We start from the raw sequence: 11,033 nt of genomic DNA, 5'->3' as shown, positions 1-11,033 counted from the left end.
AGGGAAGGAAAGAGAGGGGAGGGAATGGGAGGGGAGAGGAGGGGGCAGTCCCATCCCCAACAACAGCTGGCAGGGAGGGGGAGGCAGTGAGGAAGGAGGGAGAGGAGGGGAGGGGAGGGGAGGCAGGGGGAAGCCCTGCTGTGAGGCGGAAGCAGGTGGGGAGAGGGAACCCCCACACTGGAGGCTGCAGGAGGAGGTGAGGGCAGCAGAGGGAGTCTTTACATCACTGGCCCCAAAGCACAGGCGGGGGGGTGAGGTGGGACCATGTCAACACTCCCTGAAACCTGTCATTCTTGATGGGCAATTAATTAGTTCCTAATAAACAGAGAAAGAAGGCTTTTTGTTGGTCAAAAAATTGCAATAAATTCCTTAGTGGTCTTTGAAATTGCTTTCTAATTTGCTTCTAATAAATTGCATGTTCTTCTCTGTATGATTTTAAATAACAGATTAATTTCTTGATTTCTATTAATTAATTTAGAAGTTGAATATTTCTTTTTTCATTTCCATTAATCTTAGCATCATTAGAGGGTATGTTGGAGATTTGATAATCTGAAGCATCCTTATTGCCTTCATTCTCCCACTGTAGGGCTGTTTCATGTATCCAGGTCTCGTCTCCTGAGAGGATAGAGCTAGGCAGTGAATTAGAACTCTCATTCAAATTAGAATCAAAAGTAAGGGATAGTTTTATATTTGAAAAATCTGTATTAAATTTTCCTTTCTTCCCACCAAATTTGTAGTTGGTAATGTGGTAAAAAATACATTTTCTTTTTCATTGATCTTTTATTCTGACATCTTGATTTGTCAAAATTGTATCATTGGACAATTAGCAAAGGTATTCCCGGAAAACGGGTGGAAAGAAAAGGTTCTTCTAAGCCGTTCTCAATAATTTCTGTGATTTTCAATTGGGTAGAAAGAGCTCTATTTACTGAAGGCAAGAATATAGCACAAGGGGTGCTTTCATTATGGATGAACTATTTACAGTGATCAGAGCTCTCAGTTATAAACCTATAAACTTTGATGATGAATCCTCCTTTTTTTTTTTTTTATCTACCAGACAACTCTGACAGAATTTACTATGACTGCCCCCTTTCTGCACCTCAGAATAGCCTGGTAGCTAGGGTACTCTTCTAAAAGATGAATCCACTAAGGTATAAGTTAAAAAAGATCAGCCATGGCACCACTTGCAGTAGCCACCACTAAATCTTAGATGAAGCCCAAACCCAGAGGTGTGTTTTGAAAACACCTACTGGAATAAAGGAAGCAGGCAGAGAAATGCCTAGTTTCTGGATGCCGACAGGCAGTAAGAATAAGCTAGTCACTGAGCAGCTCTGTCTTGTCAAGAGTGAGGATTTGTCAGAGGCAGACAAGATTCTTTTGATTAATGTGATATATTTTATTACACCAACTAAATAGTTGGAAAAATTGTTCTTTACAACAGGGTGGATTTAATTTAAATCAAATCAATTTAAATCACGATTTAAGTCACTAATCAGGAAGCCTCAATTCAATCATTGTTTTCTACAAAAAGTGCAGTCTTGTTGTTTGATATAATCTTAATATATATTAGTTAGAACTCACAGATAGATTTGGGTTTCATTTTAGAAGGCACACACTATACATTTTAAAGCAGTGATTTATTTTGATATTTTTTCCAATTAATTTTACAGCTACATTAGAAAACTGAATTATAATTTGGTTATTGTATTTACCAAAGCTAATTGAAGCAGATACTTGTGAAGTCATTGGGAGGTGAACTATCTCCAGTTCTCTACATTAATCATGCATATCTGGGGGATATTTTTGCCACGCTGCATTAGGACAAAAACAACTGTCACCAGAAACAACAAACATTTAAATTGTTTTATTTAACTACAACAACCACCTTATATATTTTGGATATTTTTCTTCAACAACAAATATGTCTACTTATTTTAACAAAACAAACATATGTGTTTTGGAATTTTTAACTATTTTAATTATAAGTGTGAAATGTGTTTTTAACAAAAATTAAATAGATTATTTCAGCCAGCTCAACATGAAAAACTTAAAATACTGGGTTATGCAGCAAAGTTTTCCTACTTTTTCAGGTCCCAAGTGATTTTTCAATTTAGAATGAATTAGTCCAAAGGAAGAAAATATTCTTTCTATACCTACAGAAGAAGCTACTGCTGTTAAAATCTGGATTATCACTTCAATAGTCTCTGATGGATCCAGGTGCTTCAGTAACTTCCACGATTTCACAGTTGTGACTTTCTTTAAAACCTCATCAGCAAACGTGTATTTTTTTAATGGCTCACCCTTAGCCCTGACATTTATTGAATGATTGCTGGATGCCCATGTCATAGCCAACTCTTCTTCAGCAGTTAAGGATTGACCCCGGTCCCGAGTATTCAGAATATTGGCAAGAAAATGAGCAGGAGATAGTGCTTGATCCGTTTACTTTTTAACACCTGCAATTTAACTCTGTCACTGCATATTTCTCTTTTCAAAGTCTCACTCAGTTCCTTCCAAATTTCAATAGCATCAGGAATAAAACAGTGATTTCCCTGCACTTTGCTCAAAGCTACAGAAATAGGCTTCAGGATAGTCAGCATACATTCTACATTTCTCTTTAGCCCAATGTTGAAAACTTTGGCTATGACAGTTCCACCTACTTTGTCATGATTTTGTTCACAAACTATCATCAAACTAGGCCAGTTCTCAATATACCGCTCAAAACAGTCCACTACTGAGTTTCATCATACGTCTTGTGTGAGAGTTAGTTTGGTTCCTCCTGCTATCTTCAGAGCAGCTGCTGCAAAGTAGCTGTTAAGAAAGTATTTTGCAATTTCAACAACATTAGGCTTTATTTCTGGAGCACTGAAGTCTTTGGCTAAGAAGTGAGTGCTGCAGCCACATGTTATTAGCTTGGGGCTTGCTGCACTTTCTTCTAGATTTCTTCTCACCTTTGATACATTTGCAGCATTGTCTGTGACAAAGCAGCAGTACTAGACATTTGAATTTTTTTCAGTTTGTTATAGATTTACTGCTACTTCTTGTAACTGTTCTGCTATGTGTGCATTTCCTGAGGTATCAATTGTTTCTTTAAAGTAGACAGTCCCTTCTTTTGTTGTCACACAAGCATATATTACTGGATCATTGTGGACATTGCCCAACCCACCGAGACTCAGGTTAACAAGTTTTCCCTCTAGACTTTTTGCATAGTGTTCAATTTCTTTCTCATACACTTTATCCAGCAATTTGCCAGCAATTTGCCTGCTACGTCTGCTCTCTTGGGTGGACTGGTCTGAATGACCGAACCATGTTAGTGAAGTGTGTGTTCTCAACCATATGGAACGGAGAGTTTGTTGCATAAACAAACTGAGCGTTTTTTCATCAATTACCTCTTGCTGTAGTCTGCTTGTCCTTATAACAAACTCTTCTGTGGTTGTTTCTAAATGATGGAGACTGTTTTTTCTTTTTGCTGTAAGTGATATACTAGGTGACATACATTTCACTGGAACACTGGTGTATATATCATCTGAACCTGAAGACAGTGATAATGATGTTGAAGATGGATAGTCAGAATCCTGTACGATGAGGATGGATCCTCCTGAACAGAAGAAGTCAATGCAGTCATTACAGTACTGCTCATTTAGTATTACTCATTGCACTCAGTACTACTTTAGAAGTGAAACTGTAAAAGGAAATCTGCCTATTTAAACCTTTATTTTATATCACAACTGCATTAAAATATAATAGTGCCATGAAGTAACAACTATATTTATGCTCAAACATTTTTATGAGAATTCAAGTAGTCCAGAAGTCCACTCAAAAGATATGGAAAGGGAAGACGGGCAGTCCGTAAGAAAGAAGTATGAAATAAGAATGGTTACTAACCTGGAGATCCTGCATGTTCAGACATGTTCCATTCATTATTTTCAAAGCAGGTTCCTCCTGGGAAGGAGCACTTCTCATGGTGTTGTTTCATTTGGGCAACCAGACCTGGTATTTCTTGGCTGCACGTGTGCATTTTGCACACATATCTGTATTACCTGCAGGTAGAGGAACTTAATTAAAATATTCCCACACAGTGTCTCTTTTATGGCCTGATAAGCCTGCTGCCATTATAGGTTTTCCCTTCTACCATACCATTCCCTCACTAGATCTCAAATCAATGGAGAGGCTATACTCAATAGAAAGGAAACTTATCCCTCAAGACTTCTGGAATATTCTGGTTAAAATGTTTCTCTTTCATTTCTACTGTCCTTCCCTCCCTTCTTGCATTTATCTCCAGACTCCTCTTTCTTGCCCAGATTCACTTCACCTCCAACAATCCTCTATTCATTTAGCTTCTTGAAACTTTGCACTTTTACAGAGAGGTAAGGGCTTGACTCTGTGTACACAAACTTGCAGAGACAATAAAGCTGATGGATCTGTTATCTCTCATCTCCATATACTGCTGTTAACAAAGATGTTATTTTGGAGACGCGAATCCAGTTTGAGAACTGAAACTAAGCATCATGGGGATGCTTAATGGGATCTTCTAGGCTGAGCACTGAGTCCCATTGGGTAGAGTGGTTCTCTTTCATCTTTACTAATCTGTAGAGGAGCCTCTGGGAACCTCATAAGATAGGATCCCTAATATAGTCTATGGCCTGTTGTGACTTATTTATAACACTTTTCTAAAAAGGGTACATGAATACATTGTCTCAGATAGTACACCGTTAGAAGTTATAATCCCTATTCCATGATGACATCTTTGAACTTTAATGCATCTTAAATTAAAACTCTTTATATATATTTGATTTTTTTTGTTAAAATAGTTTTTTTAATGATTTAAAAATCCATTTTTTAATTTTTAAAAATCATTGATTTTTATCCACCCTCCTTTGCAAGCTTTCAGGCACAAACACCCTTCTTCAGGCACAGGGAGAGTCTGCTATTATTTTGTATACTCCTGGATGAACTAAAAGCCAAAATGCAAAATGCAGGTCAGTGAGAATGCAAATATGTGGCAGTGAAGTCAGAGGCCATGGGATACAATAAGTGTGAGACAGGTAGGTGGTGGGGGAGCAGGGGTAGGAGGGGATGTTGACCTGGTGACAGAATGTAGCTGGTAAAATGTAGAGAGGTTACCTGGGGTTATTGGATAGCAGGCAGGTTATAATGTGTCATAAAGCCAATATCTATGTTTAGACCATGGTGTTGGTTGTAGCTGTGTTGGTGTAAGGACATGGGTAGACATGGTTCTTTGGGTAAATGTGATTCATTTTATTAGACTAACTAAATAGTTGGAAAAATTGTTTTTTGCAAGTTTTCAGGCACAAATACGCCTCTTCAGGCATAGGAAGATTCTCCAGGCATAGGGAGATCTCTTAGATCACCTACCCAAAGACTTTTTACATGCTTCCTAAAATGCACAAACAGGGGAGCGCAGGCAGACCTATAATATCCAACCATGGAACCCTAACTGAGGAAATACCAGGTTTCATCAAATCCATCCTAAAACCTCTTGTCACCCAAACAGTGAGTTTTGTCCAAGACACAACAGACTTTCTATGAAAACTTAAAAACATAGACCACCTTCCCAGCAATACCTTCCTAGCCACCATGGATGTTTCCAGCTTATATACCAACATCCCACACCAGGATGGCATCCAAGTCTGCCTTACATAGCTACAAGAGCAAGATTACAACTCAGAGTACAGACCCAAAGATATTACTGAATTTACACACTTCATCCTCACACACAACAACTTCACCTCCAAAAACCAACACTTCCTCCAGACCATGGGCACAGATATGAGCACCAACATGGTCCCACAATATTTCAAATCTTTTTATAGCCCACCTGGAAAAAGAATTCCTCAAGAAATGCACCATCAAACCCATGCTATACTTAAGATATATAGAAGACATCTTCCTCATTTGGACCCTGTCACCGACAGGCCTTCTTGTACCCCTTCAGGGAGCTCTGTTCTCCTGGTTCGTAACTCTTCCCCTTCCGGACCGGTTTGTCTCCATGGGTGATCTTCGCCCGCATCACCAATCCCCACTCTCGTCTGCCACGACTTGGTGTTTCCTTAGTGGGGTGGGGCTAGTGCACGGGTCCCTCGGTGGCCCGGGCTTGGCCTGCCAGTTGCACACGGGGCTTCGCCACCCCTAAACCCCGGCCTCCCACCACCTCTGGGCTCCGCTTCTCCGATCCGGCTCCGCTGCTTCCACCGGCTTCTCCCACAGCTTTCTTACTCAATCCCACAGACTGTAGGATGCCGCTATACCGCTACCTTGCGGTCGACCTCCTCACCGTAACCGACACCGGAGCCTAATCTGCACCCTCTATCAACCCCTCGCCCCAAGCCCTTCACCCGGTGCGGCTCTTCCCCTGTGTCATCACTAACTATATCACTATCCCTCCACCAGATCCTTGTTAGCCTGGGACAGGAGTGGAAGGGATTCCCCCTCAGTGGCCTTCCGGTTGTCCCACTCCTGTTCCTTGACCCGACGTCCCTGGGTCTTGGCGGTGATCCCACCCCGATCTCTCTTCAGCCCGGGGATTCTCGGTCTTCCGCTCCTCTTCGGCGAGTCCCGCACCCACCGTTGCCGAACTTACTTCGGAGTCCCCAAACTCTTCTTGGATCTTCCCGCTCCTTCGTTGCTCACCCGATCTGTCACTCCTCACATGATCGGATGTCGTCCCCATCGTCGGGCTCCTGATCAGGGTCACTTCTTCTCCCTGGGCTCCAGCTCGGTGGGTTCTGTCCCCGGGATCCTTTGCCGGCACTTTCCTGGCCCACCGCATGATCCCCGAGCCATCTGCTGCCTCCAAAGCAGCGGCCGCCACTTTTAAATCTCCCAGCCGGCGTCTGACGTTATTGTCAGCTGCCGGCCGCAGCTGTACATAGACGCGGCTGATGAGCCACGCAGGTTCTCCCTCCGCCGCGGCGTTCCTCTCCGCCCGCCCTTCTGGTGAGTTTTCCTGGCTTCTTCGGGTCCCGGGACAGACCCAAAATCTGCAATCTCTGATTGATTTCCATCACAAATTCCATAACCATCACCCCTCCATCAGACTATCTCTTGAATATGTCAGCACCAACATTTCCTTTTTAGACACTATGATCAATATGCAGAATGGTAAAATACCAACCACCAACAAGAAACCCACATGCCAACAGACATATCTGCAAACAACCAGCAATCACCCTAAATACACCAAGAAAACTGTAACATACAGCTAAGCACTCTGATACCACCGAATTTGCACTGAGAGAACACCCATGATAATCACCTCACAAATCTCAAAAGAGCTTTCACTCAATAAGGACACTCCTCCAGAGAGACAGATTGCACTTTTGAAAGAGCTACCTGGATACCATGTGAAGAATTGCTGCAGTACAAAAAGAAAATACCCACAATCACAGACCATTAGTTATGACATACCATCCTTCCCTGGAACCTATATGGATAATCCTCAAACAGTTGCAACCCATAGTAGAAGTTCCAATTCTTAAAGAGATCTTCCCAAAACTACCCATCCTAGCCTTTAAACAAGCACCGAACCTCATCAATCTCATCACCAGAAGCAAACTTCCTATGGCCCAAAACATATAGAATGGATCCAGACCCTGCTGGGACAAGAAATGTAAAACCCGCCAACGTATCTCCACCGCTCCCACCATAACTACATTCCACAACAGAACCATCACCATTCCTGAATCTTACACATGCATCTCCAGAAATGTAATACATCTTATCCAGTGCCCTGATGGAAAATATGTAGGAGAAACTGCACGCCAGAATGAATGCGCACTGACAATCCATCAAAGACAAAGATATCCAATGACCTGTGGATGCACATTTCTCACAAGAAAGCCACTCTCTCTCCAGTCTGTCAGTGCCCACAAGCTTGCAAAGAACAATTTTTCCAACTATTTAGTTGGTCTAATAAAAGATAATTCATTTACCCAAGGAACCTTGTCTGCCTATGTCCTTAGACCAACACAGCTACAATCAAAACCCCCAAAACATGAAGGATCTTTCAGATACATCTGGAAATAAAACATGGGGCATTTGGGGAATTTTAAGGCCAAAACCTGAGGTAACTACAGAATTTAGGCTCACCCACCTGCTAAAGTTATATGGCAGCTGAGAAGAGGCATACATATGGTCAATAAGGCTGATGAGAAAGATCTGAGGGTAAACCACAAACTCAGCATGAATTACTGTCCAATATGATGCTGTAACAAAGAAAGCAGATTCAGTTTTAGGCTTCATTAACAGTAATATACTATGTAACACCTGAGTGTGACACCATCATTCTACCCAGCACTGGTTAGGCCTCAGCTGGAGTAATATCCAGTTCTGGAAATCTGTTGCAAGAGAAACTGGAAAAGATCCAAAAGTGAGTGACAATGATGATAAAGGAGCTGTAACACTGGCTGTAATAAGAAATTTTTAGGCTGGAGAAAAGAAGATTAAGAGCAGACATAATAGCAGTTTTCAAATATTTGGAAAGATGCCATAGAGAAGAAGGAGAAAAACTAGAAAAATATGCCACTGTGAAACTTTTTGGAATGGACAGGATATAAATCTAATAATTAAATAAATAGCTGCATTTTTGCCACAGTAGGCAGGACACAAAGCAATGGGTAAAATGCACAACAGTTGATTTAGATTAAATCTCAGGAAAAAAATTACCTTTTAAAAAGGCAATAGAACAAAGCTAAGAATGGAAGTTATGGACTCTTCTTCATTAGAGGTTTTCAGATAGCATCTGGCTGGAATACTGTAGGGTATAAGAAGCCCTGCATCTGTGCAGGGTCTTGAAGCCCTTGCCAATCCAATGAATGCAATTTTGGACTTAGGCATCTAAATTCCACATACACCCAGAGCCATAAAGGGATTTACATTGCTTTAGAAAAACATACAATCCCTGAAAGACATTTAGGCCACGTATGCCTTCAAATACATTTTTGAGGAAGTATCCACTTGACTGAAGTTTGGACCAATTCACATGGCAAAAGAACTAACACAGACAGCATGGAGTAAGCTGATGTTTTGCTACACACCAGCTTTATTCAGGCCATACTAGACCTTTTTGATTACCCCTGACCTCAAGGCATACCACACGCCAATCAAATACTTTTCCATCCCTCTGCACTGAGTCAGGACATGGCTTTGATTGATGATGGGTGATGAGTGGTGACTGAATGAATTACTTTTGAGTGCTCATCTGGAGAAGATTGAGCTGAAAGACAAGTTATAAATCTATTTGTACTTAGATCAAGGCAATTTCAGTCACTTCAAGAAATAAGCTCATCCATCAGTTAAAAAGTCTGCTAGTTTTAACCTTCATTAAGCTAATATTCTGTTTAACTATAGATATTAATTGTTTCTTGATTAGAAACTTTGCTCCTGACAACAAATTTTAAGGATGCAGAAACATTACCTAATTACTGAGGAAAAATAAAATGGGACTACACCACATTCCAGACCTTGCATCCGCTTACACATAGGCTTACCTTGTAAGTAAAATTACATAACTGCACAGCTATTTAGGGGATTGTGACTAGATGATATAATGAAAAAGATTTAAAAAATTTTATTTGTACAGTATGTGTAGATAAGGTAAATTTATTTTCAAAGACTGGTGTCTCCAATGTATGGGCTTTTTTCCGGCACATGCACTTGATTACTAAAGATTCACCATTTAAGGTAAAGTTCTGGACCCATTAAAGTCACTGGGAGTTTTGCCATTGACTTAAGTGGGGTCAGGATAATAATCTTAGATGCAAAGTAAAAAGAAAACAACTAAATACTTAGAATTTACTGGACCGTACCCAGGACAGCTAAAGTAGAGATTAAAGCAAATGACAAATACTGGAAACACTGGAGGAGTAGAGTAGTGAATGTGAATATAATGTGTACAGCGTGTTTTTGAAACAACCATTTGTACATACATTTTGGGACAAAGAAATTCAATGAAACTATGTGATTTTGCATGGCAGGGTTAAACTGGATCCTAACATTTTGCTGAAAGACTGAAAATTGATGTGGCCATCACACTAGTAAGTTAGCGGGACAATTTTTTTTAAAGCTAGTTTAACAGATAAAAGATACTTTTCTTAAAAATGGAATGTATCTTAAACATTTAACATTATAAACTACAACATAAGCCTATAAATTAGAAAAAATTAAGAGTATATTTCAATATAAATGAACAAGATTAACTGAAGAAACCTGCAAGATTTCCTGGCAATATAATAAATTGTATTTATATAAGATTTACATAGTGTTTTTGTTGATAGATCATATGTACATAAAGATTGCACTTATTCTACTAAAAACAGAAAATATTTTTTTAAAAAACAACTGGGATACATGGAATACTAAGCAGCACTTCATTTCCAATTCAGCAAATATTGCCTAATAAAGTGTCTGCTTGGTTTTGCAACAACAAAATAAAATATGTGCTTTGACTGTTTCATAAATTGTTCAGAGAGACATTTAAACCAGAGTTTGTTTAATTTTCCCATGCCTCTCTCCCCTTTTCTGAAACCTGAATATGTAACTCAATTTGCAGCTGCAATCTGCATCACTTTGGTAGGAAGGATGTTGGATGAAACGACTGGTTCTGTGTCTGTGGATCACTAAAAGAACTGTTGTGGAGTGGGTGTGTAACATGTCCCCAAATGCATCTACACATGTTATTAGCACAGAGAAATAAACTCCAGTGGATATTGGAGCAGCAGCCCCAGCTGACAGGGAGCCCCGGGGATCAGCCTGCCATCCCAGGGCTGCTCCATTCCGGCTCAGTGTGTTGCTGAGGGACTGGCTGGGGCACAAGGGTACTCCAGTGCAGGGCAAGCCAGCAGGCACCTGCTGCACTGAAACACCCTCGTGCCCCAGCATCTACACGTGTTGCTGTGCACTAAAGAACTCCACTGTAGGATAGTACTTATATTTACAAGTGCTAACCTGTGGCAGAGTTAATTGGTTTCCTGAGGCCTAATAGGGCCACACATGTAGACACTGATACTTTACTGTGAAGC

General features: G+C 40.6%; 1 long non-coding RNA gene across 1 annotated transcript in view; it reads right to left on the bottom strand.

Moving 5' to 3' along the window:
* Nucleotides 1-1,926: 1,926 nt before the first annotated feature.
* Nucleotides 1,927-11,033, bottom strand: part of LOC149870143 (uncharacterized) — a 39,750-nt gene continuing 30,643 nt past the window's right edge. The window contains exons 2-4 of the long non-coding RNA XR_016440425.1: nt 8,108-8,219; nt 3,880-4,034; nt 1,927-3,592 (exon numbers count right to left, since the gene is read on the bottom strand). This is a non-coding gene — a long non-coding RNA (uncharacterized LOC149870143). The remainder of the gene's footprint in view (nt 3,593-3,879; nt 4,035-8,107; nt 8,220-11,033) is intronic.

This window comes from Crocodylus siamensis, chromosome 2 (genome assembly GCF_052110815.1).
Source record: "Crocodylus siamensis isolate JL-2025a chromosome 2, ASM5211081v1, whole genome shotgun sequence".
In the NCBI taxonomy this organism is placed as follows: Eukaryota; Metazoa; Chordata; order Crocodylia; family Crocodylidae; genus Crocodylus; species Crocodylus siamensis.
The sequence above is the reverse complement of the archived record's forward strand: the minus strand, read 5'-3'. Positions and strand labels throughout refer to the sequence as shown.